Consider the following 9,157-nt stretch of genomic DNA (forward strand, 5'->3'; position numbering starts at 1 on the left):
CCGGACACTCTAGGAATCGGAGCTATCTCTCTGTCTCCCGCTCTCTCTCTTGGAAGACTCTCTAGGAATGGTAGCTCCCTGTTCATTAATTAATCACAGAATCATAGAGTTTGAGGAGACCTGAGGCCCATCCAGCCCAACCCCATTCTGCCATGCCAGCCATGCTCTCTTTAAACCCTCCAAAGAAGGGAGTGGTTCCACTGCCACACAGTTCCTGCTCTCAGGAAGTGCTAGACACACGCAGCTCCCTGAGCCTCTCCTCATAAGGCTTCATGGTTCCCAGACCCTTCACCATTTTGATGGCCCTCCTTTGGACACATGGCTCCAGTTTCTCAACATCCTTTTAGAATTGGACACAGTATTATTCCAGGTGGGGCCTGACCAAAGCAGAATAGAGTGGCACTGTGACTTCCCTTTGAAGCCGTCATAAAAATGCATCTTAAATGATTGTCTATCATTGCAATTCGGGATCAGACTAGATAGCTACTTGAGACTTTATAGAAGCAAAAATTATGACGTTAAGTTCCCTTTTGCCCTGCTTTCGTCAATGCTCACGAACATTCAGCTTTCTAACTGCCTCTTCTATAAACACGATGCTATGTTCCGTAACAATTCTTGTAGAGTAAAGAACTTGCTTGCTGAACGTTGGGAGAAGGAAAACCGCTCTGAGTAGTTGTGTGTTTCCTATAAAAATGCTCAGAGCACTGCGTTCGGGGCTCTGCAAATTTCTGAACGCTATTTCTTGCAGGGCCCACTGGCTTAACCAAGTAAACTCTCTTTCTTTCTTTCTTTATTCTTTATCCAGTTTTATTTCCATTGCTACATCAATATTTAATTTCCAGACAAGGAGCATGATCATAAAAACTTACAAACATCAGCTCTTTTCCTCCATGATGATCAGAACAAGGTGTTTCATGATTCTTTTGATAACTGTTTCCCTGTTATTGCAATCAGTTCCTTGACCAACTCTTGAAGACATCTTTAAAATGGGGGGGGGGGATCTTTTTTTAGATATCTTCAAGATATCGAATAAACAAAACAAAAAAAAAAACCCCAGATACAATACCATAGAACATAATATCACATAACAATGCATCATCTTACACCCACATGATATTCCTTCTTCCACCCACCTGAAAACATCGTCTAACCATCAACCCCTAAACATAAACACTTCAGGGCAAACAGTTAGACAACTGACGAAAACTACAACAAAACAAACAACACCCTCACAGGAAAAAAAATTTAGGAAAGAAAAGGAAAGAAAAGGGGGGAAATGGCTTAAACTTCCTGAATTCCAACCAAGTCATGTTTAAAATAATATCCGCTACCATTTCTACCTCCTTTCAGGTTATTCTAGCCACAACCAAACTTAATTATAGGATAAAATGGCCTGTTACAGACTGCCAAAATAAAGCTGCTTCGGGTCTCTTTGGAGGTACGCTATTTAAATGATGCATGGGTCCTAAGAGTCTGGAGGTCGCGCCAAAGCCACACTCCATTCCTAAGCGCTGGAGTGCAGCTTTGGTGCAGCTTCTGGATTCTTAGGATGCATGCATCATTTAAACAGCATACCCCCAAAGAGACCTGAAGCAGCTTTATTTTGGCAGTCTGTAACAGGCCAATATATCTCTAAACTCAAAAACTTAGCTTACCATGATTTTCATTTGGCACAGCAATAACCTCTTTAGGCTAACTTATCTATCATCCATTTGATCCTTAGATTCCTCAGTAAAACCATAAAGTGGTTTCCAGATCTCCTACATTTTTCCCAATCTTGTCCTCTCAAAGATATGGTCAATTTGTCCATCTGCACTAAATCCAGTAATTTAATCAACCATGAGTCAATGGTAGGGCAGACCGCAGTTTCCCATTTACTAGCAAAGACAATCCTAGCACTTGTGGTTGCTTAAAACAAAAAATTACCATGTTTACGTTCCAATTCTTCTTTTTCACATATACTAAGTAAGTAGAGTTTAGGGTCAATCTGAAATCTCATTCGTATAATAATGACCACATGTATTCCCCTCCAATACTTCCTGGCCCATTTACAGCTCCACTAGATATGGTAAAATGTAGCTATTTCATGTCCACATTTCCAACATTTATCTGAGACACCTTTATAAATTCTGGCCAGTTTAACAGGAGTTAAAGACCACCCGAATTTCGTCTCAAAGAAATTCTCTTTTAGTTCATTACAGAGAGTGTATTTCAACCTACTGTTCCATGATTTTTCCCATTGCTCTAGATATATGTTTTGTTTTATATCTTGGGACCATTTAACCATCTCTTGTATCACTTTTTCCTCCATGTCCCACTTATAAAATAAGGCAATTTTACGGTGATTATCTGAAAATAGGACTTTAGATTTTTCTAATTTTATCCCTTTCAATTTAATGTCTGCCACAAATTTCTCTTTAAACTGACGGTAGAGGAGCCAGCCACAGGAAAAGCCTTCTTTTCGCATTTGGTCTTAACTTTTAAATTCCAGTTTCCCCTCTCTCACATTTTTGTCTGTCAGGTCTGCATATGTAATCCATCTGTCACCTAACATTTTCTCTCCACTATGAAAAGCTTCATGGATCGAAGTCCATTCTGGAAATCCTGAACATATCCTAGATTTATATTTCAACCAAACTACCATCAGTGATTTCCTTACAAAGTGATTCAAAAAGTGAAGGGATGCCAACACAGGAGAGATATGGTCACAGCGGTGGGCGGATGTGATAATGCGTGCAGGTGAATGCTGGACAGAAATTAAAAGACGGAGGTGAGAAAGAGGAAGAAGAAAGAGAAAGAGGAAAGAGGATATCTGCTTGTCCTGGGTTAACTTTAATAATTTGCACATCAAACTATGTTATTATAGATCCATTTCTTTTCTTGGTACCTTAATGTAAGTAATATCTTTTATGCTCTTTATCCTTCTACAATTCTTACATCTGCTGCCTCTTATACAGTCCGTCCTCGACTTACGCGGGGGATCCGTTCCGGATCCCTCTGCGTAAGGCGAATTCCGCCTATGCTCGAGCCCCATTGGAAACAATGGGGCTCGTGCGCGGCGGCGCGGCGGTGCGGGTGCGCGCGGGGCGCAACGGGCGCGCGTGCCCATTCAATTGAATGGGACGCGCCGCCCCTTCTACCCCGCGCGCGCCCCGCGGCTTGAGCGTGTATGCTCAAGGCCGCGTATGGCGCGCCCGCGTATGGCGCGGGCACACTGTATTATCATTTCTTCTTTTATATTACATTTCTTAAAGCGGTATTTTTTTGTTGGCTCCCATTCCCTTAATAGCTTTTCTTTAGACTTATTATTAACCAGTACTGTTAATTTATCTAGTTCTTTTATTTCCATAACTTTCTGAAACCAATCGTCCATAGTAGGTATATCCCCCCCCCCCCCCCCCCAGTTTCTTGCCAGAAGAACCCTGGCAGCCATAATCAGGCATAAAACAATTCTCCAAAATTTGTTTTCTATTTGTGCTCCCAAAAAGGATGTCATATTCAGAAGATATAGCTCTGGGACAAAAGGGTAATTTATTTTCAGTATTTCCTGTATTTTGCTATGCATTTTGCACCAATATCTCTTAATTTTTGGACAGGTCTGCGTAGTTCCAAGAATTTGGTTTCCCTTCTACTGCCACTTTATTAAAGTTGTTACACGTTATTTTGACATTTTCTGTTTTAAATACTTTATAAAACCTTGCTGTCTACCTGGAGACTTTCCATTTTTCAGCAAGCTGATTGCTTCTAAAATTTCTTCTGTGAAGGGTTTATCTAATATATCCTTCTGATGTTCAGAGAGTTTATTTATATTACTATTCTTTTTATCTAAATATTCTTTCACATTCAGATGTTTAACTATCTTATCTTCATTTGCTTTGAAAAGATTGTGGTAATATTCCTGAAATGCTTTTTAAATTTCATTTTGTTTTGTTATTTTCTTTCCTTTGTAATTAATTTCTGTAATCATATTTTTTATCTTTTTCATTCTTAAGCTTATAGGCCAACCATTGGCCTGTTTTGTTTGCCTGTTCAAAATACTTTTGTTTGGCCAATTTGATATTTTTTGCTATTTCATCCATGTTTTTCTCTTGTATTTTGTGTTTTAATGTTTCATGTTTATTCTTCAGCTTTTTATTATTTGGATTTCTATTTAATTTTTCTTTTTATTTCCGCTTTTATTTTTTCTTCTTTTTTTGTCTTTGCTTTTTCACCTCAGCTGCTTTATTATTAGTTTTCCTCTAACCACCACCTTAGATGTATCCCATAATATTCTATCTTTTATTTCCTGAATGCTATTTTCTTTTAAAAAGTTATTTCTTTCTTTTTTTTAGTTCATTCACAATTTTGTCTTCATTAAGTAAATCCTCATTCAATTTCCATATCCATTCTGTCCTTCTACTATCAAATTCCAATTCCATCTTTATCATATTATGGTCAGACATCTCTCTTGGAGCAATATCCTTTTTTTTAATTGCTGGTAATAATTTTTTCGTTGCTAGGAACATCTAGATTCTTGAAACTGATTTATAAGAGTCTGAAAGATATGTAAATCCTTCTTTCTCTTTATATAATTATGGTCCTACATCTGTTAAATTATACTCCTCTATCATTTCAAAACAGCTAACAGGGAGTTTGCTTTGATTATTTTGTATCTTTTTCTTTGACTTTCTATCTCTTTCTATCTGTCTCCATCTGCCTTATTTAGATCCTGACTCAATTTTTTTAAAGTAAATACCTTTTTTTCTAGCGGAGCATATACACAAATGATATCTAATTTTTGGTTCTGCAAGATAATCTGAATTGCAATATATCTCCCTTCTTCATCCTTAACTTCATATCTTTTATTTACATATATTGCTACACCTCTTCGCTTTTTCTTTTTATCTGCTGAACAAAAAAGATATCCTAAACTATTGCTTCTTAAGTATCTAATTTCACTTTCTTTTATTTTTGTTTCTTGTATGCACAAAATGTCACAGTAGTTTTTTCCCCCAGATAATGAAATAAAAGTTTCCTCTTACAAGATAAAAAGAAAAGGCGAAGAGGTGTAGCAGTATATGTAAATATATTATGATTTCCCTTGATCTAGATCAGCCATAGTGAACCCATGGCATGTGTACCAGAGCCGGCAGGCTAAGCTCTCTCTGTGGCCACGTTTGCCTGTCAGTGCTGTACAGCTACTTCAAGCCCCGCAACAACAAAAAAGGACTGCTCCATATTCCCCTGCAGCCTGGAAGTCAAACAGGTGATATGGCTTCCTCTCTCTGCCTCCTGACCCCTTCACTGACCCAGTATTGAGCCAAGCACCATTTCCCCTCACCACCTCCCCATCCGTCTGCTCCTTTGGCAGTGAACATGCTTCTCTTCCAGGGCGCCTCTGGGACTTTTGGTCCTCTTTCGTCCCCCCGGTCACTGCATGTCTGGGAGGAAGAAGGCAGACTTTGCACATACACCTAATCACTTCTCTTGACCTTGAGGAGGAAGTGGCCAGGGTTGATCCAGATGCAAAACAGTTCTTTGTTGCGCTATTTTCCGGAAGCGGGACAGTGGAAAACTCAACTCTGGCATGTGAGGAAGTGGGAGAGGGAGCAAGTTGCTGAGGAGCCACAACCAGGAGGAGCTCAGGCAGCCCACCTTCAGCCCTGAAGCCGCAGCCTCTCCTTAGCTGTTCCCTCACCTTCTGAGGGGCCTTGAAGGTGGAAGGAGGAGACAGAGTTATGGCCACCGTACTGAGACCCCTGTGCTGGGAGAAAGGCCTGATGTGACTCCCCCTCCTGTGGCCCTTTCCAGGAGGGAGAGCTGTCTGACTTACCAAGCAGCTATCCATCCTGGAATGGGGTAGAGGATTGACCCCCACCACAACCCTTTCCAGGATGGAGAGCTGCCCTCCCTCCTGGAAAGGGTTGTGGGGGGGGGGGATTCGATCCTCCACCGTTTTTTCCTTTCATGTTTCCCCCCCAGATGTCCTGCACCGAGAAGCCCCACCTCCAGAAGTCCCACTCACTGGGAGTCCCACTCCCTGCACTGGGTGATATCTGGTGCAGGAATGCCACTGAGTTTAAGCACTTGGTTTCTGAAAGGTTCACTATCACTGATCTAGATACAATACTTCTCTTGATGCAGCCTACAAACGCATCACACTGTTGACTCATGTTCAACTTGAGGTCTACTAAGACTCCTAGATCCCTTTCACATGTACCATTATCATTTTCATTAAACGTTTATTGTGCTAACCAAAGGACATGATGAAAAGCTTATCAAAATACATAGAACATTTAAAAACAAATGGCATAAAGGTGGAAGAGGAGGCGGTCTCGCACCAGAGAGCACCATGGGCGAAAAACATCCCATCAACTTAACATACAGTTTAAAATTGTTACTGATATGAGAAAGAAAAAAAAGACTTTTCTGAATGTTAGTATACTTCCTTCATATAAATCTAATTAATACTTTGAGTCTCCATGGCAATTTATGGCAATTTTATTTAATTATCTTTTCCTAATCTTTTTTGCAGCCAGGGCAAAAATGTGTGTTACATCGTCATTGGTGTCACTCAAAAGAAATTGAACCGAATCTACAAGAAAGCTCCCACTTTGGTTTGTCAACAGGGGTGTTAGGAATTTCTCTCTAGGATTACTATACAATGGACAAATTAGCATGTAATGGACAACATCCTCCACCTAAGACTGACTGCAGATGCATAATCTCTTCTTGAATGGCACTTTGTTGTAGCGCCCATCTAAAACTGCAGTTGGCATTACTTGAAATCACAGCTCAGTAAAGGCAATTCTTAAAGTAGGTGGTTTAAGCTTGGCCAAATATCTGGATCTAAAATGTTCTGTTTCCAAAAAGGAGAACCATGGGGAAAATTTTGAGATCCTGATTGACTGTAAATCTCTTCTTCAATCAGTCCAGAATAGCCATTCTCTTAATTGCCTCTTATCCATTGTGTACCATTGTCAAGCCAGTTGATACCCCATCCTCTATCTATGCCTAAGTGCATTACCTTACATTTCTCCCTGTTGAAGTTCATTTTGTTAGTTTTGGCTCAGCTTTCTAATCTATTAAGGTCATTTTGAATTTTGATTCTGTCCTCTGGGTTATTAACTACACCTCCTAATTTGTTGTCATCTGCAAGTTTGAAAAGCATGCCCTCTGTTCTTTCATCCAAGCCATTGATAAAGATGTTGAATAGCACTGGGCCCAGAACAAAGAACCCACTGGTCACTTCTCTCCAGGATGAAGAGGAAACATTTGGGTTTGGCTGGTCAACCAACTACAAATCCAGCTAAAGTTGCATTGTCTAGCCCAAATTTTACTATCTTGCTTGCCAGAACATGTCAAAGGCTTTATTGAAATGACGGCAGTCTACATCCACAGCATTCCTTTAATCTAACAAGCTGGTAATTTTATTTTAAAAAGATTTAAGATTAGTTTGTCATGATTTATTTCTAAGAAAGCCATGTTGTCTTTCTGTGATTATGGAATTCCTTTCTAAAGACTCGCTGTTCAATAATCTGCTCTAGAATCTTTCCTGGCATTGAGGGCAGACTAACTGGGCAGTAATTGTTGAGATCCTCTTTGCCCCCCTTTTTGAAGTTGGGGACATCAATACAGAATACTTGCTCATAAATTAGGTCTGTTTGGAGCTATGATGAAAGCTTTAAGAATTTTATCTGCCATGCATCATGGTTTGAGTATTGGAAAGGTGTGAAATTTCAGAAAAATGTTTCCTACAGTCCTGTGGTTTGTATAGTTTGTCTCCTGAATGGACTCCCTAATATTCAAAAGGTGTGAATATTGAGGAAAATATTTCAGATATAACAATTGAATGATTTCACTCCTTTGTGGATTCTCGGATGCTTCAAAAGATGACAGGTTTGAGGAAAGCATTTCCCACACTCCTCGCATTTTTATGGTTCCTCTCCTCTGTGGACCCTTTGATGTTTCACAGGGTCTGACTCTGGGCACAGGCTTGCCTATCCAGGTTGTCTAGGTCATAAATGAAGAAACCTGTCCATATGTGCTCCTATGTTTGTTGTCACCGTGTAATGAACAATGCTTCCTTGATATTTTGTGATGTTGTATTACATGACCTCATTTTACAAATTAATATTTTAAGGAGGGTGGGATAGGGGGAGGGGAGACCTTGTTGTTATTTACTTGTATTTTAAACTCTATTGCTACCTACCTCGATCCCCAAAAAGGAAGAGGCGGGATATAAATAAATATTTATTATTATTATTATTATTATTATTATTATTATTATTCCCACACTGATGACATATAAATGGTTTCTCTCCTGTATGGACTCTCTTGTACATCACAAGAGCTGACTGGTGAGCAAAATCTTTTCCACACTCCTGGCATGTATAGGATTTCTCTCCTGTGTGGCCACTCTGATGTCTCACAAGGTGTGACATGTTACCAAACCCTTTCCCACATTGCTGGCATGTGTATAGTTTCTCTCCTATGTGCACTCTCTGATGCTTCACAAGATCTGACTGTTAATGTATATTTGTATTAGTATTTAAAATGTCCAGATGTGACAATGGTTTGCTAAAGTAAAAATTGGTTCCTGTTGAAGGCCAGAAAGTGTAGGCCTGAAGACAAAGTGTTGAAGGACAAATGGTCGAGACAAAATGTAAACAAGTCATGTTTTGTTTCTTTTGGCATGAAGGGGGTCCAGGAAGCTTTGTGCCAAATAGAAACGTGTTCGGCTGCATCCACACTGCAGAAATAATCATGAGTTCTGCCAAAGTAATTACTTAAAAATAAAACAGCGCACCCAGAGCTGCCTGAGTATCAGTTCCTTTCTCAGTTTGAGAGCCATGTAGTAACCACACACACATATTCTCTGTGTAGGAGAACTGTGGTAATTCTCCCTTGCAGGGAACTGTGGAAAGAGGTGAAGGGTCTGGAAAACATGTCCTATGAGGAATGACTTAGGGAACTGGGGATGTTTAGCCTGGAGAAAATAAGATTAAGGGGTGATACGATAGCCCTGTTGAAATATTTGAAGGGATGTCATTGAGGAGGGAGCAAGCTTGTTTTCTGATGCTCCAGAGACTAGGACCTGGAACAATGGATGCAAACTGCAGGAAAAGAGATTCCACCTCAACATTAGGAGGAACGTCCTGAGAGTAAGGGCTGTTTG

Source organism: Sceloporus occidentalis, unplaced genomic scaffold, assembly GCF_023333645.1.
Source record: "Sceloporus occidentalis isolate IW3139 unplaced genomic scaffold, rSceOcc1.0.p SCAF_1, whole genome shotgun sequence".
Classification (NCBI taxonomy): Eukaryota; Metazoa; Chordata; class Lepidosauria; order Squamata; family Phrynosomatidae; genus Sceloporus; species Sceloporus occidentalis.